This window comes from Trachurus trachurus (assembly GCF_905171665.1).
Source record: "Trachurus trachurus genome assembly, chromosome: 3".
Lineage (NCBI taxonomy): Eukaryota > Metazoa > Chordata > Actinopteri > Carangiformes > Carangidae > Trachurus > Trachurus trachurus.
In genome coordinates, this window is record NC_139893.1 from 9462990 (window position 1) to 9488686 (window position 25697).

A 25697-nucleotide genomic window follows, 5' to 3' on the forward strand; every position below is an offset into this window, starting at 1 on the left:
CGGGAACGCGCCTCCTCTGATGGAGACGTGGAGCTGTGCGTTTTTTGTTTTGTTTTTTTACTTTACCTTGAACAAAAAAAAAAAACTAAGACAACGTGAAGAGCACAAGACTCTGAGCTTTATGGCCACTTCTCCATCTCTCTCTCTGTCTCTCTTTCTCTCTCTCTCTCTCTCTCTCTGTCTCTCTTTCTTTCTCTCTCTCTCTGTCTCTCTTTCTTTCTCTCTCTCTATCTATCTCTCCTCCTCTCCTCCCTCTTTCAGCTCTTTCTCTGTGACTCTGCAGTGAGTTAACAATCTGAATTTCCTGCTGCTGTCTTATGTTTTGTAAGTAACTTTCTTATTTGTCTCGTGTGGCACTTGCTTCTGTGTTGTTGTCATTCTGCTGACGTGTTGACTGATGGACTGACAGTGTTGGCTGCTGTGATGTGATGTATGTGTATGTATGTGTGTGTGTGTGTGTGATGTGTGTGTGTATGTGTGTGTGTGGAGCTCCTGTCCTCTCTTCTCTGTTTGTGTCACAAAACGCTGCTGTTGATTTGTAGATGACAACTTTTCCGTCTGTTCCCTCGCTCAGTGTTTCGGTCGCTCTCTCCTGATCTGATCTGCGCTCGGCGGCTCTGCAGGAATTTTCTTTTGTGTGTTTGACATGTGCGGGGCCTCCTCGAGCTCAGCTGATCATTTAAAACATATGCTCGTGCTGCAGCACAGAGCAAAGAGTGTCGTTGTAAAAAAAAAAAAGCTCCTGTTTTGGCAAGTGAACGCAACCTGTGGGTTCAGACCTTTGATTTCAGCTCAGATGCCAAAACAGACTTTTCTTTCTTTCTTTCTCTTATTTTTCTTGTAAAACAAAATGTAGGATTTATTTAAATGAACGTGTGTCACTGGTCTCTTATATTTATTACCTGCGTAAACGGTGAATCAGTGATGCATAATGACGATTATTTCAATTACAGCCTGAGAATAAGAATTCTAATGCAGAATTTATAACAAATAAATGTATCAGTGTGTGAAATTTTTGGGTTAAACCTGATGCTGGGAAATAACATTTTCTCTCCTGTCATTATTTAAAAACAATTACAGACTGAACATTTTTATTTCTAAAACAGCTCTGATGATTTAAATTGTCTGATGACGCAGAAAGACGAGTCTTTTATTTCTGGTTTATTCTTTAAATGTAATGATTTATTAATAGTAATAATAATAGTAATAATAATAATTGTAATAATAGGGCGTGAAAACTGGAGGCTAATAATAAAAAACGCTTTGCACGCGAGAAGAGTTTTATAGGATCATATATCAAAAAATTATTTGACCATGAAATTTTGCAAATATGTGAAGAGCAGCTGAAGATCAGCGGAGGGTGTGCACATCTCAATTTCTTCTTTCTTTTCAGATGAGAAGCTAAAAAAAAAGGGAGAGAGTTTGAAAAAAAAAGAGTCACAGGTCTGATTTGTGATGCTGATTGAATAATAAACCAAACTGAACTGAACTGGTCCCTGAACTCCACATCAGCTCCTCACAGTGTTTTCTCTCACCTGCTCTCATCATCTCCATCAGCTTGAATAACTGAGGTTTTTTTTTTTAATACATAATTTTTTATCTTCCTCTTAACAAACGGTGAATGTGAAACACTCTCATCGAGGCTGGGTGGATCTCTTTATATCAAATTAGATTAAATAATAATAATAAAAAAAAAGGTGTCATTAAAGTAAAAGTGCAGCGGCTCTAAAAGGGGGAGAGAAGTCGGCCTTAACTTTTGCAGCCGCTGTGCAGCTGAAAGTGATGTTCATTTAAGTATAAGCTTATTAAAGTGACTAAACTGCGGCCAGTAACAACCGTCCTCCCTGACTCCACTTTTATTTCACCACAAATCTCTCTCTCCCTCCCTCCCTCTCTCCCTCTCTCTCTCTCTTGCTCTCTCTCTCTCGCATCTCTTGTCTGGGAGGGGAGGAGGAGGAGGAGGAGGAGGAGGAGGGGGGAGTCCTGCCTCTTTGCCTTCCTCAGATCAATGCCCTGGCCACTCACTTTCTGATGTTGCACGACGGGAAATGCTTTGAATACTTGCGACATGGCTGCGCGCATTGATTGCCAAGATTGACGGCAGCTCTACCATCGTCTTCTCTTGTCTGCTTGTGTGTGCGAGAGAGAGAAAAGAGAGAAAGAGAGAGAGAGTCAAAGATAGAGAGAGAGTGTGTGTATGTGTAAGATATAGATAAAGAACAGGTAGGCGAACAACAAAAGGCACTTGTAGTTTTGGACAGCTGAACTTCACGGGACCCCCCACCCCCCTCCTTCTCTCTCCAGTCCTCATACAGCCGCGTGTGAGTAGACTCAAGTTTTCACTCAGCAGATTAGAGACCACAGAGCGTTTTCTACTAAGTCGAGCTGACTCTTCTCTTCACGCACGGGAACGGACGCACGCTTGTCTTCTGCTGCACGGCTCGGACCATCAAGGTAAACAACACGCCTATAGCTGCTTCTCCTTCTTCTTCTTCCTGACATTTCAACCTTATGTTGTTTCTGTTTTTCTATTTTTGTTTTTTTATTTTATCGCAACCACTCAAATGTTCCGGCACCGAGCGCGCGTTTTCTTTTTCTACTTTTTTTCTCTCCCCCTCCTCTCCTCCTCTTCCCTCTATAGTTTCGCCGTAAAACTGTTGTAGAAAGTGATTCGTGTGTGAAAAGCCCAGACTGGTCCGCGCACTTTGCATCGGGGGGAGTGACTGTCAAACTTTAATCATTGCGATTATTTGATGCGTCGCTTTCACCAAAACAAGCAGCAGCGGCAGCAGCAGCGGAGAGCGGCGGCGCGTCAGCAGCTCGGAGCAGCGGAGAGAGAGAGAGAGAGGCGCTCGGATTCAGTTCGGGATCAACACATGAGCGCAGAGAGAGAAAGAGAGAGAAAGCGGCTCCACTGCAACTTTAGATCACGACTAAACTCCGCCAGAAGCCGGAGCAGCGGCGGCAGCGGGCTGGAGGTTTGAAATCATCTGTTTCTGTCTTTGTTTATTTACAGCAGCGTGAAGCCCGTGAGTGCAGCGCGGACTCGGGCAGGTCGGTCGCTGCAGCGGTGGAGACCGAGCCGCTGTCACACAAACAAACATCTTCACTTAAGAAAAAAACACACACACACACCGAGAAACACTCACTCTCCCCCGGAGCTGTTGCTGTTGTTGTCGGGTTAGATGTTGACATGTAGCCTCAGTGTCCGTGTTTACATGTCTCTATAACTTTGTTCTGCTGCTGCTGCTGCTGCTCGGTGGCAGTTTCACTTCTGTCCACAGCGCGGTACCATTCATTGACAGTGACGCGCGTCCTGGTAGGTTTCCTGTCTCTCTGCATGTGCGGGGACAAGTTTATGTGAAGCTTTCGCTCGTGTCTCGTTCTCCACTTCTACATTTCACAGCTTCCTCGGCTTCTGATCCGACTCCTGCAGAGTTTATTATCAGGTTGTTTTTTATTTTAGTTTTATATCTTCTCTCTGTCAGACACGCGGAGTTTGTGGCCCCCGCGTGCAGCCCTGGGAATTTGCTCTTCTCTAACTTTCTCGGGGAGGTCAGGGGTATTGACCTCTAAAGAATGCATAAGCCATAAATTAAATTCAACAATTGCGAGGCTTGTCCATTTAGAGGAGATGCACTTGAACAGACACTTTTTTCCATTTAAGCCGAAATCTGTGCAGCTCGTCGTTTCCCGGACTCGAACACACACACACAACTTGTGAAAAGTGTAAACGTGTTTATTAATGATTGCTTTGCTGCCTTTTTATGCGCTCCGGCTGCCACACAATTCCTCAAAATAACCATCAGGCCTTTAAACACAATAATTATCTTGTAGATATATTTTTCCCCCCACAGCAAACTATAAACTTTAACCACTTTTTATTATTATTTAATTAATCATTTTACATTTTTTTTATTAGTCTGAACACTGTCCTTTAGGAAATATAAAATATAAAAACATTTATTCTCTGTGTTTATCCTTAATTTGAGGAGAAGTTGAATGTGAGAGAAAAACACAGATAGAGGCTGCGGAGGAGTTCAACATCATTTTAACACGTTTTCCCCTAAATTTAGACAAGAAAACGAGTGTGTTGAGTTCAAACAGCTGCACGAGGCACGAGGAGAAACGCTGTCAACTGGTTTAAACCCTCTTAAAAACACTGTCGCTCTGGTTTTTATCAAACAACTACCTGCGTTTTTCTTTCCTCTCCTTTCTCTGTTTTCGGACCTGTCAGAAAACACACCTGTGGCTAATTAATGAAAACCTCATTATTACCTCGCGCGCTCCTCTCTCTCTCTCTCTCTCTGCTTCCCAATCCTGGTTAATTCTCTGGACAGAAAAAAAAACAACCACAGCTAAACATATGTGGAAGTTTTAAGTTTTTAAAATGTATTATGATGATTATTATTTTTTATTATGATGATGCTTGTACCATTGAGTAATGGAGCAGTTGCTACAGGCAGCGCAGGTCTCCTCATAAGGTAAGGCGGTCCTGGAGACCAAATGCACGCCTAAATGGCACATTTATAATTAGACTGCCCATTCAGCACATTGTCCCGATTGCTATACAGGGACACTCGGCTCTGTCTCTATAAGAGTTTGTCTCTGACGGCTTGTGCAGCTCAGCGTGTCGCTCAGCAAAAAGAGCGAGAGGAGGAAAAGAGTGAAAAGCGGCATTAGAGCCCTTTGATGGGAGGGAACCGCACTTGGCTCCTATTTAACATCTCTCACTTATTTTTGCACAGGGGGAACCACCGGCATCTTAATTAATCGCCATTTCCCCCCCTACTTTGTGCACTTCTTTGTGATTGTTACACACAACTTCAATGTGCATTTCAATAAGTGAAGGGATCTTGTGTGTTAATATCTTCTTTTCTTTCTTTCTTTTTTGGCTGTACATTATCCATGTTGTTTTATCACGAGCTCTTGTAATTGCAGCTGATTTCAAACATTAATTAAAAACCATTTGTTGGTGCCTCGTGCCTTCACCGAGTGCAGGGCAATAATATCAGATTTATCAGTTTCTTGCTGACTGGCCTCCACATTCTCTGTATTTTCAAGGACTAATCTGCGGCTGGATCTCGGGGTGACTTGAGCTTTCTCTCTCTCTGTGTGTGTGTGTGTGTGTGTGTGTGTGTGTGTGAGTGAGACAGAGAGAGACTGAGAAAGGCAGCATTTCCCACCTGGGCTCAGCGTTAAGATTTAGACTCTCTGACGCTGATGTGCCAGTAAGTTCAAAGATTTTAGGACTTTCATTTTTGGCATGAAGCGAGAAGCCACCCTGCTCACTGGTCTGCAGCTCTCTGCTGTCTGTCTGTCTGTCTGCTCAAGTCCAATGTCTCTCCTGTTGCAACTTTGCTGCTGAGAATCGTTTTCTTTCCCCTCCCTCCGTTATTATTATTATTGCACTGTGATTTTTCTATTTGTTGTGCTGAGCAGAAGTGAAACGTTGTGAATGAATGAACCATTCCTATATATTTTAGACAAAGTACCACAATATGAATTTACCTGTAGTTCCACTGTAGTTGGACTGTCCTCATCCACAGGTAGGGTTTGTTTATACTGAGCTCTTGTGCCAGCAATTAGTGGGATCAAAGCAAAAAGGAGAGGAGAGAAAAAGGGGAGAGAGGGAGAGAGAGAGAGAAGGAGGGAGGGAGGGAGAGAGAAGGAGGGAGGGAGAGAGGGAGTGGAAGGGGAAGGGTTGGAGACAGAAATGAGCTTTATGTGATGTTTGATTATTTTTCTATATCCCCTTCCACATATGTGCACATTCATCACTGATGGTGCTTCTGGTTGATGCCATCCACGCAGAGGTTTGAATCTGGTGATGTTAAGTTTTTAAGCAAATGTTGTTTACTGAGGATTTTTACGACAAGTTTGACTGAAGTCATGAGGGGAAGAAAAAATGCCAGAGTACCTGCATCATTGATGGATCTTGTGTATTAGGCATCGCAAAGTGTTATTTTATTACACTGCTTTAAAAAAAAAGAGAGAGAGAGAGAGAGAGAGAAATGGGTGTGTGTTATCTTTAAGCCACACGTTGATGCAAATGAAAGTGCTGGTTCGTGTAGGTTTCATTTTACGGCCTTGCTCCTCTGCTAACAGTCTCACTCGGGGTGGATCCTCCCTGCAGGGAATAACAGGATTCTTTAATGATATTACATCCAAATCCAACTCATGATAAGCTGATTTCACAGTTGGATTGGGGAGGAAAAAATCTTATATTAACATAATTTTTTGCAACAGGGACATGAATAATAGTGACGTGATGTCATTTGCAGGTAACGACCAGCACTGATTATATGTGTGATAGTCAGTGTGGATTATTTCAGACAAGGTCAGAGAGTCAAGAAACGGCACCGGGCTCCTCCAGTCCTGGTATTTTAAGGTCTTAGGTGTGAAAGCGGCACTGTTTTATAACTCTAGTGTGTGCGTATGTGTGCCTTTAGCATGAGTGCATGCATGACTGACACTGTGCTTGCTTCCCTCTTGACACGGATAAACACTGCAGCTGATTTTTGATTCGAAATGTCTCTGTCTTCACCAACCAGACGTCAGAAAGACCAAACAACCGAGACCTTTTTACACATCGTATTATCTTTCCATATACAGTATATACTGTGCTGTGCAGAAAGACATGCTATTATGTTCCAAGTGACAGCACGCTGCAGGGATGAGGGCAGGGAGAGTGTGTGTGTGAAGTGATGGGGGCTGCACAGGTATATAGTCTCCATCTCTAGTGGTGGAGGTTGTGTGGCTAAGACCTGATGATAAACAAGATGAGAGGAGGTAAACAACAGCAGGCCTGGTAAAGGTAGAGGAGGGGGGCAACAGAAGGGTGGAGGACGGCAGGAGATAATAAATGTGGCAGCACATGTTGTGACATCTGTCTTTCTAAGTGTTATCTAATTTGCTGTAGAATATTTCAACAATGATCAAAACTGATGGGAATATGCCACAGCAGTGTGTGTGTGTGTGTGTGTGTGTGTTTGAAATCTGTTCCTTTCAACAAGAAGTTTGTGACAAGTTAGTGACATGTCACTTCTGTCGTGGTGCTTATTTTCTTTTATGGGACACAGTGGTTTGGTGTTGAACAGTATTATGTGTAATGAATGCGTGCAGTGACGGAGAACTCGCCGTTCCCCTCGTACGCCCAAAGTGGCATTTTTTTTTTTTTTTTTTTTTAAAGGTGGGTGGGTTTTTTTCTCTTCTTCTTCTTCTTTGCTTCGTGGTTTACAGAAAGAAAAATGTACTTGTGCTCATACAGGAGGAACATTTTTCTCTCTCTCTCTGTGTGTCCGCACCATTGTCACTAACTAATGGACGAGAAAATCCTGATGAAATGAGAGCTGGGCTGAGAGTCGTCAGGAGCAGACGGTGGGGGCATCACCTTCACCAAGTCACCGTTAAAGAGTTGAAAAGCTGATACAGAGCCAGACAGATTGATGGGAGACGGTGTAAAAACAGCAATGTAATGCAGCGCCTGTTTGAAAACGGCATCTCCAGCTTTTTTATATTTTGAATTTCATCCAGCTTTGGCTGTTTAATTTGCCACAATGTGATTGAGTGATGTTTTTCCTTGAACGCAGGTTGGTCTCATGTCAAAGATTAAACTTGAGTACATGTAATTTTTTTTTTTTTTTTATTCAGAAACAAATAGAGCATATTGTGTGCCAACTGAACATCAACCAGGGCAGAGGCAGTTTTTTTTCTCTGCTCTATTAGGTCTCTGTGTCCCTCTGGCTGCTGTAAGTGAACAGTATTGCTAACATTAAAGGATTACAGATAAAAAAAAAAAAAAATCTAAATATATGTATCTTCACAGGAACTGTATAATTGCACAAGTAACCTAAGTGGCCCATTTTGATCTGTATCATTCACTCTCCCACCAAATATGTTTTTCTCAAAATAATTGGACAATTTCTTTTAGTGCACACAGCATAGTTGTGCATAATTAACTTTGACTTCAAAATGCAACAGTCGAGGCTATGGTAAGTAGCCTGTGTTGATTTTTTTTTTTTTTTTTTTTTTTTTAAATCACACATTAATATGTAGAATTAATTGGAGGGGCCTTGGTGGCCGCATGTTCCTGACACAGGTCTGGGACTGTAATCAGGTGCAGGAATTAGTCGGCCTCATTGTTTTTTATGAATCAGATGAAGATTTGTACAGTGAGCTGTGTGAAGATGGTTGCCTTTATTTCCATATCAAAGAGGCTGCACAGTGCAGCCGGGCAGTAATTAAAATGTGGTGGATTTTGGAGCCCCTGCACATGTACACACACTGTGCACACACACATACACACACACAGGCATAGAGATACATACGCACAATGCTCACACTCCTCTCTCTCTCTCTCTCTCTCTCTCTCTCTCTCTCTCTCTCTCTCTCTCTCTCTCTCTCTCATACACACACACACACACACACACATACACACAGCATATGGACCAAGGCTGCGAGCTGTCAGGTTGTGTGAAAAGAGTGCAGGTGGTTGAAACTGAATTTTAAACAAACACTCATGTCGCTTCATGTTCCCTTTGCAGACATTTGGGTTCACAATCCAACGGCAGTTTAAGAAAACAGTTTTCTTCCCCTGTTTTTTTTTTTTTTTTTTTTTTTGTGGCAACCATTTTGTCAGCTTCAGTGTGAGAGAGTCGTACATTAATTATTATTTTTTTTCACTTTGATTCAGTAACAGCTTTCACTCACTGCGGTCACACTAACCTTCCATTTTAGTCACAGGCTCACAGGGAAATGATGCTTATTCATCAGTCTATCAACTTTTTAACACACAAACACACAGACTCAGTCTATATATGTATGTGTGACCTTGCTGCAGAATGGTGGGATTATTAAAAACAAGAACGAGAAAGAGAAGCTGTGATCTTTCGCCCCGAGTGATTTGTGTGGTGCCCTACTAGAATTGGAGAAGCTCTGAAGACCCAAGATTGTGTCTTGTGAGTGAACAAGGGAAAAGAGATTAGTGTAATGTGGGCTTTAGCGCCGCTCGCACACAAAAGCATCACAACAAGCCTTTCCTTGTGATCCCCGACATTGTGTTTGGATCAGCCCATCCCTTGGGCAAACCACCGCCTTGGAGGAAGTGTTAAAGGACTCTATGAAAATATCAGTTGAGCCACTGGGCAGCTGTGACACTGGAAGTTTTCATGTAAATATAATGTGAAAGCCTCGCCCTCTAATAAGGGGAAAGCTGTGCAATTATGGCATGGAAGCACATACCTAATTTGAATTTCTTATTTCTCATGAATAACCCTATTGCAAAAAACAAAAACCCTCGTCAATTATTTCAACATTTCGGGGTTGAGTATGAGTCACAAAGTTGTAATCACTGACCTTTTGTGACTAAAAAATATGATTGATCCAAGTTTGTGTACTCCATGGTCTTAGAGAAGACGGTGGTTGTTTTTGTGTCCAAGTTACGCAGGTCTCCGCTGTCTGTAAAAAGCTGAGCGATTAGACATTATCCAGTTGGTGGTGGAGGTTGACAGCCGGCTTGGTATCTGCCAGCTTGATCTGACATGGGATGTAAAATATGCTCCTCAGTTATGAGTACGCCAGCCAATCTGGCTTCTTTACTCTGCGGTCCAGCCTTTAGGATGCTGGGAGCCGACGTGTTGGCACATAACTGTTTTCGGATCAGACCGCCGACTTTGTTTCTGTGTGCTTGTATGTGTGTGTGCAAACTCTTGAGCGCTCTTTGAACACATGAAACTGGATGTTGTCCTCTTTAGCATGCGCTGAGGTGACACGGCCGCGATGGGCAACGCTGCCATGATCCGTGATGATGCAGAGGGCTCGGGTCCAGATACTTGGATTCTTCAGTCTGAATAATAAAGTGTGAGTCAAGTCGAAACACAATACTGAAGACATGACTTCATCAAGAAAGCCTCCATCATGTAATTACACAAATGCAAAAATGAACCGAGACGCTACATCTTAGCATATTTACACTGATTTAAAATGCGGATCGAAACCTTCGTTAACTTGTTCCTTCCATTGCAATTTTGTTTTTGAAGAGGAGCCTCGACACTGAGATTCAAGTTGAGCAGATAGTGTGTGTCGTCCCTGTTGGATGGAAACAAACGCTCTGATCAACCACTTGCATCATGGAGCAGCTACTGTGACATCTAAAACAGGCGAGGAAGTTATGGAAAAGAAAAGACATATTGGGCCAGAAATCAGATTCCCAACAGTTTTTCCTGTGGAAAATGCTAATGTACGATGCCAAAAATAAATCAAAGTGACAAAGAGGGAGGGGAGGGGGAAGAGATGGAAAGGGTCTTGTGGCTAAAGTTCTGATGAAGTTAACCATAGCATCTCTTCTTGCCCAGGTCTTTTGTTTCCTCTCTGAATAATTCCTTTTTACACAGACTTGGATGTGTTACAAGGCTTTGCCCTTAATGTGCATTATGAGAAAATGGCTTCAGCAGACCCGACCACAAGCTTTTTCTTGGTCTCTGTCTGTCTTTGTTATCCTCTCTCTTACTCCCTGAGTAAGGGGAGGGGGGTGTTTAGGCCCCTGTTTTGGTGAAAGGATGGGCTAAGAGCAGATTTTCTGTGACTTTCTAAGACTAAAGGCTCCACACAAATAATGATGTCGGTGTTGGCGTTGCCTCAGATCTCTCTGATGATGTGTAAGTAGATCAAACTCAGTCTCTTTTAGTCTAAGAAATTGATTTTTCTCCTGACCACATGCAGGGTGAATTTTTCACGAGGGAAATCTCCGCCGTTTCCAAGGTGGTCGAGAATACTTTTTTTGTTCGCATTGGGTGGTAGTGTGGAAGTAGAGCTGACGTTCCCATTTAGTTTGTTTCCAAATGGCACAGTTTCCTACCTTCACCAGTGCACTGTGACTGCAGGAATGACTTAATCCATCACTCTGTCTACTTGCACCATAATAAAACCATAAACACAGCACAGAGGGGGAAAAAAACTTTCGACTTAAACCAACAAGAAAAAAAAAAGAAAAAATCTAATTCCAGTTTACAGTCAGCTGCTCGTTCTTTAAGGATCAGTGAATTAATATACATACTGTAGAAACAACTTCAGCCTGTAATTGCACTGAAGAAACCGCTGATTGGCTCAAATGCACATTTATAGGCAAAGTGCAGCTATAGTGAGGAAAACCCAGAGAGCCCGACTCACAGCTAGAAGAAGAAGAAGAAGAAGGAAAAAAAAAAAAGCCAAAGAAAGAACCAACTGTGATAATCACTTTCTTGAATGGGACTAAAAAAGAGAAATCTGCTGAAATGATAGAGAAAGCCTGTGGTTTGGCCCATGTTGTAAATTTCCCATGAGCCTCTTTGACAATCTGAGGGGATAGCCACTCTGGCACACGCCACCCGCCCACATACAATACACACACACACACACACGGACGCAAACACAGAGCGGCGGTCCTGCCAGGCAGTCCGGGTGTAGAAACCTCTGGGAGAGGGCTGGGCTGAGGGAGGATGATTGACAAGAGGTGGGAGACTGAGGAGGACCAGAGGAGGATGGGAGGGGTTGTCCTGTTTGAGCAACAGTAACACTCGTTCTTTTTTCCACTTGACAGAACAGACTGTAAAATCGAGAAAAACTTTGCTGAGGAGAGTGGAATCGGTGGAACAAGAAGTTAGAAGAGAAATAATGTTCAGGTTCTGACAAAGACAGATCTTTTGCCTTCGCTGGAATTTTACACAACCACAATTAATTACCCAGCAGGCTGCGTACAAATACATACAAATGACTTACAAGCTCTCCTTAACGTCTTACGTGTCCTGTTCGTATGCAACTCATTTGCAAAAGCAGTTTTACGTTTGCTATCAAAGCGTCTTTGCAGAGTTGCTTTCTCTCACCGCAGTGCAAAGTTACAGGGAGGAGGTCGTGGTGGACGGCACACAGGCACATGACTTTCACGCTGCAGACCCGGGGGGGAAGTGCATCCCATCAAAGTAAACTTTTTTAGCATTCGCCATGCTCACGATGTTTCTCCTAACCTTAACGAAGTGTTGTAGTTTCCCAACCTAAACCATAATATACTTAGCATAACCACAGTGTTTCCCTAACTCTAACCAAGTGCTTTGAATTGCCTAAACGCAACCATAAAAAATCTAATTAAGCTTTAGCTGCAGGGACTTTGTTACAAAAACAAATGAAAAACATTCGACTCTCTGCAGCAGCTTTGTCAATGTGTAAATAAAATAGAATAAACTGAATGATTCTTTTACCAAAAAAAACAGATCCGATGGCCTTGCGTTTACTTGAAACTGTTATTACCAATTGTAAATTAGACGCATGTGAACATAGTCACATTACCGCCACAGTCAGATGCTCGCTTGTACGTAGGCACATGCACGCAGCAGGGATAAAGGCTTTATGTCCTTGGTTATAGGGGTGGGGTTGAGGGTAGAACTGGGGAGGTACAACGTTCCTCCTCATCCTCAGCAAAGCTAAATTTATTGGTTACCATCTGCAGGGTGGAGGAGTTTGGGTTGCGGCCAGGCCAAAGAAAGGCTTCTAATTAAACAGTCATCATTATCAACTTGTGGTCAGTGATCATCATCCCCAACACTGGTTCTCCAAGATGAACATGGAATCATTGAGGCTTTCCTTGAAGCCCATGCTGGACTGAATTAGAACAGAAGAAACAGAGGAGAAAAGTGCTAGCAAGAACGTTTTCTTTTTTTTTTTTTCTTACTCTCTTGGCAGAACAGACAGCATGAGGCCCTGTGCCATATCCACTCAGGTTTAAACAATTACCCGACATCAGAGAAACCAGTAGAGCCTCAGTGCTGGCACAACCGTCTTGCTTTCTGACTGCTGTACTTCAGTCCATGGTTTCAGACGTGGCCAAGTGTCACATGTAAGCAGAGCTTTCGATAATTTCAATTAGTGTAAGAGGGTGTGCCTGCAGTATCTGTATCAGTGCTGCTGGAGGAGCATTCCTTTGAGGTTGACAGCCCCTTAATATAGTATTTCATGGTTTGATGTGTGAGTGACACAGAGGCGCTCCAAGAGGATGGCAAAATGGTTTATTAGGACCTAATTAGAGCCCTGTGATTAAAGGGGAAGTGACTGTGATTAGGAGACCTGCAGATGATGTGGAAACATGGATGAATATTCAGAGGAGAAAAGCACAGTATGTATTAGCCTGTGTGTGTGTGTGTGTGTGTAATTGTAGAATATGCGAGCACCACAGAGTCCAGGCAGCCTCGGAGCAGTCGTGTTATAATATCATCTTTACAGCAGATCTCAGCAGAAGAGCTTTACAACTTACGCTATTAGGCGCAAAATGCACAAACGGCTGTGCTGGTGTAAACCCTGCAGCTGATGTTTTTTTGGTGAGCGTTCGTTCCTGCACTTGCTTCATGCAGGAATTCAGAAATTTGATGAGCGGCTCTTCTACTACAAACGTCATAAAGAGGGGAGGAAAAAAAAAGGTAGAGATCAGTTTGTTGCTTTTTTTTTATGGTTTCAGTCCAGCATGTAAGAGTAATGCTGAGGACTTTCACAGCCAATTGAACATGAAACCATGAGGAATGTTCTGCAAAGCCAGGTCTGCTCCTGGAAGCTTAGGACACTCGCACAAGAATCACACATTCTTGTGAACTTCAGAGTATGTGGTGTTTAATCAAAGTGATAAATGGTCTTATTATTATTTGTCCCCATCAATAGAGAGATTAGCATTGGATTTTTTTTTCTTTCTTTTCACCTCACAAACTTCGAACTTTTTCAAGATATGTGATAGCCGCCGCCGCCATTAGAAATCATTTATGGGAGTGTTCTGAGGGCAGGAGATTGTCAGCAGGGCTTCGAGATTTTTACAATTTCACAACTGACTTCCTCCTTAAAATGACACTGGCTTACCTGCCTATTACTCCCTTTGATTTCTACAGTACATGCTTCTGCGCTCTGAGAGGTATTCATAATAAGCTTAAACTCCACTGGCTTCATTGCTAAAGGGGGCTTATCTCTCGGCTATTCAAGAGAAAGAAGGGTAATATTTTTTCCAATTTCAACATTTTACTGTCAGGCCACACTCTGCCCAAAAGCACGTTTTAAGGAGCAGGCATGCGACATACAGACACATACATGCAGCTGACACACACACACACACACACACACATACTTTAAAAAAAATATATGAAATTTTTGTCATTTAAAATTGAAACGGTACAGCTGTGTATTTTCTTTTTTTTTTGCTGGATGGAAGTCACATATTTCAGCACATTTATTTATGTTTTATTCAGTATACATATATATATAAAGGTTGTGGGAACCAGTCAGCTAGTTTTATTTAAAAGTCTGCCTGGCTCATTCAATTGAAATATACGTCTGTTATGTCCGGAGAAAGGGAACCCTCAAAAGTGTTTTTCTTTTATTACATCAATCATACTTACCTTGCAGCACTTATTGCAAGTTTGGACTCGCAATTTAATCAATTTATATTTTCATTTTGTCCCGATGGAATGTTCAAAGCATACTCCGCTTTACAATGTGTACTCATATGTAATGTAAGATATACTTGAAAACTAGTTTGTGGTGAGTGGCGGTGGCCATGGAGGGCCCTCTCTCTTTTGCTTGGAGCAATGTCAGTTTTTCTTTAGAGGAATAATGAGAAGCATGTGTTGGGCAAGTGAAAAAAAAACACATAGTGATCTTTCATGTGACCCACCTGTTGTGCTTTAAACACGGTTAATAACACCCTCATGTTACCATTGTGTGGACAGCCACGTGTTAAAGCTTCTTCCTCCTGCTCCTCTGCTGCTTTCTCTGCTTAATGATTTGGATTTTAGGAGCTCCATGAAGGTGCCTGCATGCATGGCCACACAGAAGCAAAACGAAACACTCAAACAGAAAAACTAAACCTTAATGACTACCAGAATTTAAATACACATAATCTGTAGGTGCAAAGTGTTTGTTTGAACTATATCTTTCTCCAGCAGTTAACAGTGTGCAGTGGGTTTTGCAATGTGAGTCTAAGTGCTCCCCAGCTCTCTCAGCCTGCAGCCTCAGCCTCAGCCTGCTGAGTTTCTCAGTTTTACCGTTGCTTGTGCCATGCTGTAATGGGCTCCCAGGACATGATGGGAATATAATAACTGCTTGACGATGTTTTTCTTACCCCCCTCATTCTTAACTAAATGCAAAATGTGCCCAGAAACATGGCATATATGGTGCAGGTTGTGATGTCACTTGTTATTGCTGGATATGCGAACCAGTAAATTTTGGATTATTTTCCACAATCGGCTGCACAGAGTGCATTATGTCACAAAGGCCACATTGTAGCTGGTTGGGTGTAGAGCAGTGTTGTCTCTCTCTCTCCCTCTCTCTCTCTCTCTTTCTCTCTCTCTTTCCCTTGTTCTGTGCATTGCTTGGCCGCTTCCTGTGCTTCCACTCCAGACTGGTGCCTTACTTTCTGCCTATTCCTCTTAACTTGTGCTGCAATCAATGGACAACAGGCCCGTAGGATACATTACATAATGGGAATAAAATCATGAATTAAAGAGTTTGCAGAATGCTACCCAGACTCAATATTTCCCCCTCTGTGCAATTTGATTATGTGCAAATTGCTGTGGATGTCTTTGTGATGTTATAATATTAGGGATGGATTTCTCAAATGATGGGGTGTTCATATATTTGCACCGCCTCAGTTGAATGCACGCTCTGTGAAACGTGACATTAAATGATGAGATGAATTAATCGATGATAAATGTATTTTAAATCCTCTGGTGTACAATTGGGATCCTGACACTGCTTTTGTTCGCTGCAGCGTATGGAAAGGAAGAGTGTCCGATAAAGAGCCTCCTGTTTTTCCACTAATTAAATTTGCCACTAACATATGCTGGCAGGAACCTCTTACCTTGTTTGACTTATTTATTGCCTGGCTGTGGAGGTAATTTGACCTTTCATTTCAAAGGCTCTTTTTTAATCCAGAAAAGGAGTGTTAAACTCAATTATACCAGTGATCAGTGGCTCAAACACTACATTTGTTTCCTCTGAGGGGACAAGCCAACTACAGCCCTGCTCCCATGCAGCTCCTTGTCCCTTCCTCCTGGCCCTTCCACCCCTACAGGGTAACTGGGTGGGGGGGGTAAATTAGGAGGAGAGAGAGAGAGAGGGAGGGAGGGAGGGGGGTCATGAGTGAGACGAGAGAGGACGAATGGAGGGAAAGAGAGAGAGAGAAAGAGGGAGAGAGGAAAGTGCCCTATAGTTCCTGCCATGTCACTGGAGATTTGTGTCCTCCTTTTAAATCATTTCCCTCTTTAGAAGATTAAGAAGGCAGAAATATTCTCAAACTGATCATTTTCCCTCCCCCTAAATGGGTTCATTTGCATTTGCAAACGCTGCTATTAATTGAGGGTTTCAAAAAAAAAAGACAAATGACCTCTGCAACTGTAAATGGAAAGAAAAAACATAGGTTATAATGTTAATTGTTCAAATGTCAAAATGGCTGTACAGGGGCAAGTGGAGCTTCACATCAGATTTACATCACATATGCCATAGTACAGTGTTTTTTTTTTATTATAATATATTTTTTTAATTTCTTCTAAATCTTATTTTCTTCTCAGGTAAATGTTGTTAGCATGTGTTTTTGCTCTGTTTGTGTCAGTTATTCATTTAGTTTTAAGTAAAAAAAAGACCAACAGTTGGATAGGAGTTTTTGGCCTGTTGCAGTGAAATGCTGTTGTAATGCAGAGCACAGTGTTGTGTTATATGAATAGGAGATGGAAAATGAATGTTCCTTTTTTTCTCTCTCTCTGAGAACACTGCAGCCTGGTTCAGACTTCCTTTACTCTGTAACACGCAACAACAAAGGTTTCCCCACATTCCCCAGTTAAAGTTGTCTGGCTGCACTGTGCTGAGCTCGCCACTATAAAATAATTATCTGTCAACCTAAGCCTGCCTTTGCAAATCAAAAAATGTGCGACAGTAATACAAGTCATTGGTGGAAAAAGGCCACTATCAAATAGTGCGTCCCCGCTTCTCCTCGAACAAGGAAAACACTGAATAATTTGCGGACACCAATGCCTTGTTGTAACCTGATCATTTATGGATCAGTTGTTTCCTTTCTGGTTTAATTCACCATGTGATTGATTTTCAGTGCCGTACTGTTGGAAAATATCCACACTAAACCGTGCCTGAAATAGGGAATCATTTGAATACAGATGCTTACAGCTTAGGCCTTGTCACTGGAAACCACTTGGAGCCAGGAGACAATTGCAGGTTGATTATGTTGCTTCTGACAGAAGTTGCGAGTCCTTTGTACAAGGCAGAGATATTTGCATCTAAATGCTTATTGTAGACATCTACACAGCATAAAGACTGATTGTAAATGCCAGCTGTCGGGGCTGTACTCGGGAATAAAAAATAATTTCAATAAGGAAAATTGAGATGGAAATGAGGAAATTATTTTCAAATAGTGGAGCTGAAATCAATAAGTAGGAAATGGCAGGAGTTTGTTGGTGCTGGTTGTGTTTGTCATTTTTTATTGAGCGTGTTTGTACAATCACATGTGAATCTATTTACAGTTAGCATTGTATTTTAACTGGTGGAAATACAGTGTTTATATTCATGTCTTCCTATTCTTTGCTTACTTGTGCATGCTGTGTGTTTTGCACTGCAGGTACCTGTATGAGAAGAGCTTGGTTTCTGTTAATTGATCATATTTAATATATATCCTGATTGTTATGATACTGCAAACCTGCTTCTTTTGATCAGATTGTGTTTACAGGTATTTGAGTTGGTTGAAACGTGCCATTTCAGTCTTTGCGATGTTTTCTGTGTTTGTGTGTGTGTGTGTGTGTGTGTGTGTGTGTGTGTGTGTATGTGCGCTCTGTGTGTAAATGCAGCTATACAGTATATGTGGGTGTACATGTGTGTGTGTGTCTGCCTGGTGCCCAAAGCAGAGTGATGCCCCTGCTGATTCTCCTCCTCTAAGCTCTTTGTCCTGCAGCACTCAGTGTGTCTGCCTCCTCGGGAGACTGGCAGGCTTCTCTAGTGTGGCTCCACAAAGGCCCAGCCTCCTTTGAGGTGTTAAAAACTTCCATTTATGCATCTCCCTGGACAAAAAAGCACCAAGCCCATTTGAGTCCAGTAGCAACACAGGCGGACATTGTGGCCATGCTTCTCTAGCACTCATTTCACAGATTCTAAAACGAGTATATGGTGAACAGGATTTGAGGGGCTAAAGTGCCCCGTGAGGGCCAGGCGATAAGAGGGGAGAAACGCCACCACGCAGTAAACTAGAAGATGGGTCCAGGAAAATAAACACATTACCTGAGACAGACCCCCAACATACACAAAAACACAGACAGAGAAAAAAGGAAGGAAAGAAAGAAAGAAAGAAAGAAAGAAAGAAAGAAAGAAAGAAAGAAAGAAAGAAAGAAAGAAAGAAAGAAAGAAAGAGAAAGAAAATATGTGTGCATATCTTGGAAGTTAAGAGCAGAAGTCTCATCAGTGTGCAGAAAGACAAGCCTATTCTGTGTTCTCTGTCTTTACGGGCTTTGAAGTGAAGAATATATGAGAGGGAATCAAAGAGAATTGATAGGTTGCACACCCGCCTGTTAGCAGCACTGGGGACTGAACGCCGTCCACCGCGGAGGAAAACACTCTGTTTGCCGGTCGTTTCTCTGCCTTCACCCTTCCTCAACCCAGTTGCTCAGTAAATAGACTTTTTTTTTATTTATTCTTGTTACTTGACGCAAAGGAAATGACAGATAATGTGTTTGCCGAGCAGCACATGAAAGCCCCGTGCAGCCACGGCACTGTATCTGTATCAGGCAATTGCTGGTAACAAACCGGGTAGATTTTTTCTTTTCTTTTCCTTTTTTTCTTTCTTTTGGTGCATGACACTATTGCTCCTCAGCTCTGCTAAATATAAAAACACACTGACCACTGTTTTAATCCCAACAAAGATATTTTAACTGGAGTGACACTATGGGAGTCATTCCTGACACGTTGGTGCTAGACATTTTGTGGATGTCTGGTCTGCTGTAGTTCAGTGGCAGGACGGGGGCCGGAGACAGAAAAATAAGCAGTTTGAGAGAGACAGAGGGTAAAGATAAAAAGAAGAAGAAAAGAGAGATTTGTCTGGCTGTGACAGTTAACGGTGTGCTGGAGCATGAAACAGCTGTTTGCACGTGATTGACCTGTTTCCGACACCAAATAACTCAATGATATGGTGGCTCTCTTGTGGAAGTACAGCTTGTCTTTTTAATGGCACAGCACTTGGACGTCTTTATTTATTTGTCCATAGATGTTCAAAGTTTGTCTTGTCAGTGTAGGAAGTGGATACATTTACGAGACGACAATGACTACCACCCCTCCATAAAATGATCTATGCCCAAAGTGTCCACAGTTTACCTGAACTCTGGCTGATTCCTGACCAGCTCTGTCCTCTCATTCGCGGCCACGGTGATTACTCGCGGCATGGAAGCTGTCGTTTCATATTTCACAGATGATGCTACCGCAGAGAGGATTGACTTTATGGAACTGGATATTTAACAGACAATCACACGTGTTCAATCGCTGTATAAGGCATTTCTGAGGGCTATACTATGCTCTGTGTGCCCTCCACGCTCCGCTCGCACCCCCACCTCTCTCCTCTTCCTCCCATTTCCCTATTTCCCCTGGGACCAGTGTTATAGCCCCACCTCATTGCATCCCCAAACTCCCCCATGCAGTCCGCGGCCTGACTCGCTGTGTGGCTGCTGCTTCTGCAGAGATAACCACACTTGCATCCAGGTAGGGAGCAGTCTGCTGATGGCATAGATTACCTCTATTGTCAAAATAACTACCTCGGCAGAATTCCTACTTTAGCTTGTTTGGACGCAGGAGAGAGTGAGGATTTGGAGCGGAGGATTGGGAGGATTTCTTTTTTTTTTTAACATGTTGCAGATCTGGATGAATACCAAACAGAAGTTGAGGTACAAGTTTTGGCTTGCCTCATGCATATCCACACACAACAACAAGACGAACTGCACTGATGCATACTGTAGTATGTGCACACGTGTAACGCAGCAGACACATAAACATACCGACACCCACATATGTGCAGTTTAAACGAGTCCCTCGCGCAGCAGTAGGAGTAGTAATGCAATATAGAGTTAAAACACATGAAACTCTAAACCTGAATTTGGTCGGGACTGCTACGTTGTGGTTCGGCCTCCTCCATGCTGTATACAGCTGTGGCCATGTTGTGTATTGATACTCAGCCACTGTCACATGATGGTTGAAAAACACAACTCTTTGTTATGGTCAAGGAAAATGAAATCAAGCGTACAGCCCACACGGTATACGAACACATGTCTGGAATTTGAAGGTTCGGTTGATGTGAAAGTGAATCTGATCTGTGCTGTGGTGGTAAAGCTGCTTTTCCTTCACGTACTGTACTGTACACCAGGCTTTAGCTCAAGTGGCAATTCCAGCCGGCATACAGCCTGTTTGACGTGTAACATAAAGATACATGAGAAGCTTCTACGTGGGAGGGTTTAGTACAAGTGAATGATTTAACCTTATATTTCACCCGCTGTGCTGCTGCACAAATGTGGGGATTTGAATTTAGTGTTGTGCCCAGACAAACTGCAAATGTGTGTTAAGTGTGCGTGTCTGAACTATACCAAATTTAAAGCTGTGTTTGTGTGGCTGTGTGGCTGTGTGTGTGTTAGTGTGTATACCCTGACTGAATTTCAGTGTTGGAAACGATGCTATAATTTTTAACTCTGCTTCGCTGCATATGAAAGCTTTTGAGGCAACTTGAGTGTGTTTGCGCTTTTGCATTTCCATGTATTTCTTTAGTGTCTGTGAAGGATGTTTGTGTGTTCATGTGCGTATCTGCCTGTGTGCGTGTGTGTTGGTGTGTGTGTGTGTGTGTTGAGCTAGCTACGACTAGCCAGAGCTAAAGAAAAGGCCACTCTTTGACAGAAATGCCACAGGTGGATGTGAGCTCTCTGTCCCTGCTCCTTTGATGTCGGTCTGTTTGGATTTTGTACGTGAGAGCTAAACCTCCTCTACGCTCAGTGTACCGAAATTATTGCAGCAAAAAAAACGCCTCTGTGCCTCATTCTGACTGTTCACTTGTGGACTAATGGGGCCAAATTTACTTGGTATCTCTTCCTCTCACCCCGACAGTTACTTGCTATAATTAAAAATAAAAAGAAATAGCAGTAATAATAATAATAATGGTAAAATGCTGAATATTGGTTAAGCGTGTTGACGATTTATTCATAACAATGTGGTGAAACTAATCATTTGAATTTGGGCTTGAGTGGAATTGTGTTTAATAAGTTCCCACTCCTCTAATTGGGAGTGGGGAGCGCTTGTTTTATGTTTCCTGCCCGCAGGTCTAATTCGCAGCAGGAAAAGAGCTGCTACATGCAGCTACAATAGGCCGGTTGACACTGACTCTTATTACACCACAGGGATTACTACGTTGGCTTCATTATAATATCATTTGGGTTCGCTCATTATTTGCAATTATAAATTCTTTTTTTCACCCTCAGACAAATAATTAACTTAAATAACCAATGAATAAGGAATACGTTCCCCCATTTATTATTTACCTCATTGTTCTCAATCAACATCAGATTATGAATTCAAAGGTTTGTTAATATGTACTCTCTGTAATTATAAGAGCTCTCATTTATTTAGGCACAACAGGAATTAAGCCTATAGTCAGATGTTTGACAAAGACTGGTTCATTGAATTACCATCCATGTAATATGTGGTTTTATCCAGCAGGCAAAGGATTATTGTGTACACTGAATAGCTACTAATATAAGTTAATCGTGTGTGTGTGTACTGTATGTGTGTGTGCGTGCGTGCGTGTGAATACAAGAGTGGGTGGTTGCAGCTGGAGCATAGTTCAGAACAGTGAAATAGTCTGTGTTTAGCGTCATTTGAGAGGCAGGAGTAGATTTTAAACTCAGAGGTGCTATTCATGTAACAGCTTTCCATTCAGCTGGGGTCACCTGGGTCCCCTCTCCCCCATTGTCACCTCCAGCCTCAAGGCTACCACATTCAGACCTGTCTGCAACTCTTGCCTTTATCTGGCTCATTCTGTTCGCCCTCAGCCTCCCACGCAGCAGACTCTGTGCTGTGCTCTGACAACAATGCAGTGGTAGTCGGTACATTTATCTGGTCTTGTTGTTGGTGGCTTATTTGCCCCTGACGAAGGGGAGACTAAGGTGCTGTAGTGCAAATTAGTGACAGATCAGTTAAGCGTGACCTTAAAAAACCCTTGGCCTTGTTTAATTGGCAGTGCTGAGGCGGACTAATTGTATAAATCAGCTGGTAATGAGATCTTGGCTTATTGTGAAAAACAAGATAATGTGAGAAAATGAACATGAATAAGCTCGCGAGCATTTTCCATCCCTCCAGCTAAGATGATCCCATCAGTGAACCGTTGTCTCTGCATTGTCATTACCTCTGAACTGTGGGTGTATTTAAGCAGGAATTAGCTTCTGATGACGCCTAAAACTGCACACACTTACACCGTACTTGAGTTTCCTGGTTATCTGCTCGTTCTCCAACAAAGCTCTTAAGTTGCAGCCCCTTCAACAGACATGCTGAAACTAGCAGAGCATGGCCCTCCTAAATAAATCATTAGCAGGCAGCGCTTGAAGAGAGAAGCTAAAAAATTTAATAAAACAACCGTTTTATATGAAAGCTGTTTATTAGTGGAATGAATCCACCAACTGGAAGACAGATTAATGAGGTAGCGGAGAAGTGGAGTTTTAAACATTGTCTAGGACGGATTCCCATTGGTGACAGCTGTGAGCACTGGAGGTCAGACAGTAACAAAGCTGTTTCGCTCAGCTGTGGAGACTCTGACCCTCAGCCAACAACACTATTGCCCCAATTCTTTTCCTCTTGGTCTGTCTCTGTTTGCTCTGATGTAGGTAAATACAGTTATCTGAGACCCTTTGTTGATTTTAACCACGTTCCAAATTCATGTGTGGGTTTTTTTTAATCGACTGGAAGCGATTTTCACTCATTGATGATGAATGTTTAAATTTTAACCAGAAACGACGGGAGTTCCTAATAACAGTGATATGATATGTTGCATTCAAGGACACACACTGAAAATAGCCCTCTCCTATTTGTGCTTACGTTTCAGGTTATTTACATGAATTCAAAACCAGCCGACCAGTGATCGCTGGGAGCTGGGGATCGAGTCTTTCAGTTTTTGTAAGTATCAATTTGCCTCTTCAGCTGTTTCTGTCTTGCCACATGTCTCACACACACACACACACACACACTCACACACACACACACACACACACACACACACACACACACACACACACACACACACACACACACACACACACACACACACACACACACACACACACACACACACACACACACACACCCCTGCTGTCTTTCACCCACAATGAACACCTGCATCAAATGAGGTGGACAATTGGATAGGCACACAATGTATGCACAATTAGACAGTTGTACAGGCACAAACTTACAGACGAACATGAGATCCTACGACTTCTTTTTCTTGCGTTTTGGTTTTGCTTCAGTACTGTGGTGTGATTTTTCTCTCTCTCTCTCTGTCTGCTTCTTTCACTTTCATAAAACATGCTCCTTTGCCCCTACACTCAAACACAGCAGCATTTTGAATTTTATTTACAGGTGACACTGGTCAAAAATGTGAAAAATATTAAACTATTCAAGCTTCTTATTCTTTAACGTCTGTCTTGACCCTTTTGTACCTATGCAGTATACCACGCTGGTATAAAAGCAGTTGAAGTGATTTCCTCCCCCCACACAGCAATACAGTAAGACAGTTGCTATGAAAGGTGGCATTTGCCTTTAAAAGAAACAGAATAGAGAGCACTACGGTCCTCTCTGCATCAATATCATATTACTTTAACTATCTTTGCTCAGCTGCTGCTCATGCAGGTTTTCTAATAAAAATGTATCTTAGATATTAAGCAAATAAAGGCGAGTTACTTAGTTCATATTATTCTTTTTCTTTTTTTTCTTCCAAATGTCAGTTGGAGATAGAAAGGTCTCCAATAATAGCAGGGGAAACATCTCTGAATTCAAAGTTCATGGCCATTTACCATTGTTTAATCATCCTGTTTCACGACGCAAACTGTCGTCTGCTCTGACGAACACGCACCTGTCTGCTGCCAGAGAGCTAACTCTGCTGCTGCTGCTGCTGCTGCTGCTGCTGCTGCTGCTGCATGTCAGTGAACAGCTTGAACTCATAGCACAGCAGTCAGTGATCAGTCAAGTCACACTCTACATGGTTTAGTAAAGATAAAAGCAGAATATAATTAGTCCGACTTAATAAATGTAAGACATTAGTGCAAATGCTGTTTGGTGACATGAATATATTACATACGTGCACGCTAAGTGGTGTGTGCAGGTCTTATATTATATACCTCATTATTTGCTTAATCAATCTGCTGCAGCACCTCTTTTCAAACTTTGTATTTTATTTCTATTTGAGACACCAGAATCTGAATATGTTTTGTAATAATACAACAAAAAACAAGCTACCGTCACTAAACAGACGTATGAATAAAAGATGTTAAAGCAGCTGAGTCATCAGCAGAAGCTGCGAACAGCCCACCAACTTGGAAGATTGAATATGAAATTATGTTTTCAAAAATTGCAACCACGTAACGAGACATGATTGATGTGCATCTGCTGGTCACCACCTGTGTGTATTGGCCCCCGCTGGTCCAGCTAAAACAGCACCTCCTCAGGTAGTCGATAAATTGACCCCTGAAGTTTTGATTATAAGGATTTTAAGTCACTGTAATGTTATCGGGCATCTGTCAGTATTTGTTACAAAATAAAATACCGCATGAAGCCCTGGTGGACCGGCACTCATTGCGATATCGCTCCTCCGAGACACTGAGTTGGATCCTCGTACAATCTGAAACCTAGATCCATTGACCCACCACAGCTTTAATTAATCTCAAAACATGACAGAAAGTAATTTAGTTTGTGTCTGGAGTGCTTATAGTACAAGTTTAATTACACTCCTGCAATCTCATTTGGAAACACCTGAGGATGTTAGACCATGTGAATAGGCACACACTATACGCTCTTTGTTATTATGTGCCATTCATTTAACAAGCCACAGCAACAGAGTCTCGTGGCTCTCAGCTCTCCATCGATGGCGCCACTGAAGGGGGGAACGCTGAGGAGCCATTTGGTCAGAAATTAAATAAACGGCACTTCACCATAAAATGAAAATGAATAACCTTTGAATGGTTATTCCTCATCTATTATTTATCAAATGGGCCTCTTGAGTCCGCTGACCCTGCAGTGATTATGGTCAAAATGTTTCTGAACAGAGACCGCTCGACCGCCTTACAAATATTTTAATTTCATCAGCCTCAATTACTTCATTGGATCCCGGTGTGAATTTGGAAAACTAATTGTTGCATATTTCATTACCTGGCAAGAATGTGGGGGAAACCCTCCTGAACTTTATCCATCTTCCTAAAGTCTGCGTTCAATTAATTGCTCGCTCTCTCTGTATTACTCATGAATGACCTCATTTTGAAGTGCTTAAACTAAAATATGCTTTAAGTGTTGGTAATTTGTTGAGGTTGGGTGTTGTCTGAGCTCTTTACAGTTGGTTATTAAGTATGGTCCATAGTAAAACCACATGAAAAGGACGTAACCTCTTAATATTGTTATTATTTTAATTATCT

At 42.2% G+C, this 25697-nt stretch overlaps 1 protein-coding gene across 9 annotated transcripts in view; it reads left to right on the plus strand.

Moving 5' to 3' along the window:
* Positions 1-1970: 1970 nt before the first annotated feature.
* The window catches only part of sox6 (SRY-box transcription factor 6), a 137858-nt gene continuing 114131 nt past the window's right edge, over positions 1971-25697 (plus strand). For 6 of the 9 annotated variants that reach the window (XM_083969213.1, XM_083969218.1, XM_083969217.1 and 3 more), the window contains exons 1-2: positions 2782-2978; positions 23123-23193. The gene's annotated coding sequence lies outside the window, so the exon portion shown is untranslated. Of the gene's footprint in view, positions 2455-2781; positions 2979-3281; positions 3320-23122; positions 23194-25697 lie in introns of those variants that run through there. The other 3 variants (XM_083969215.1, XM_083969221.1, XM_083969216.1) reach the window with 2 other exon arrangements.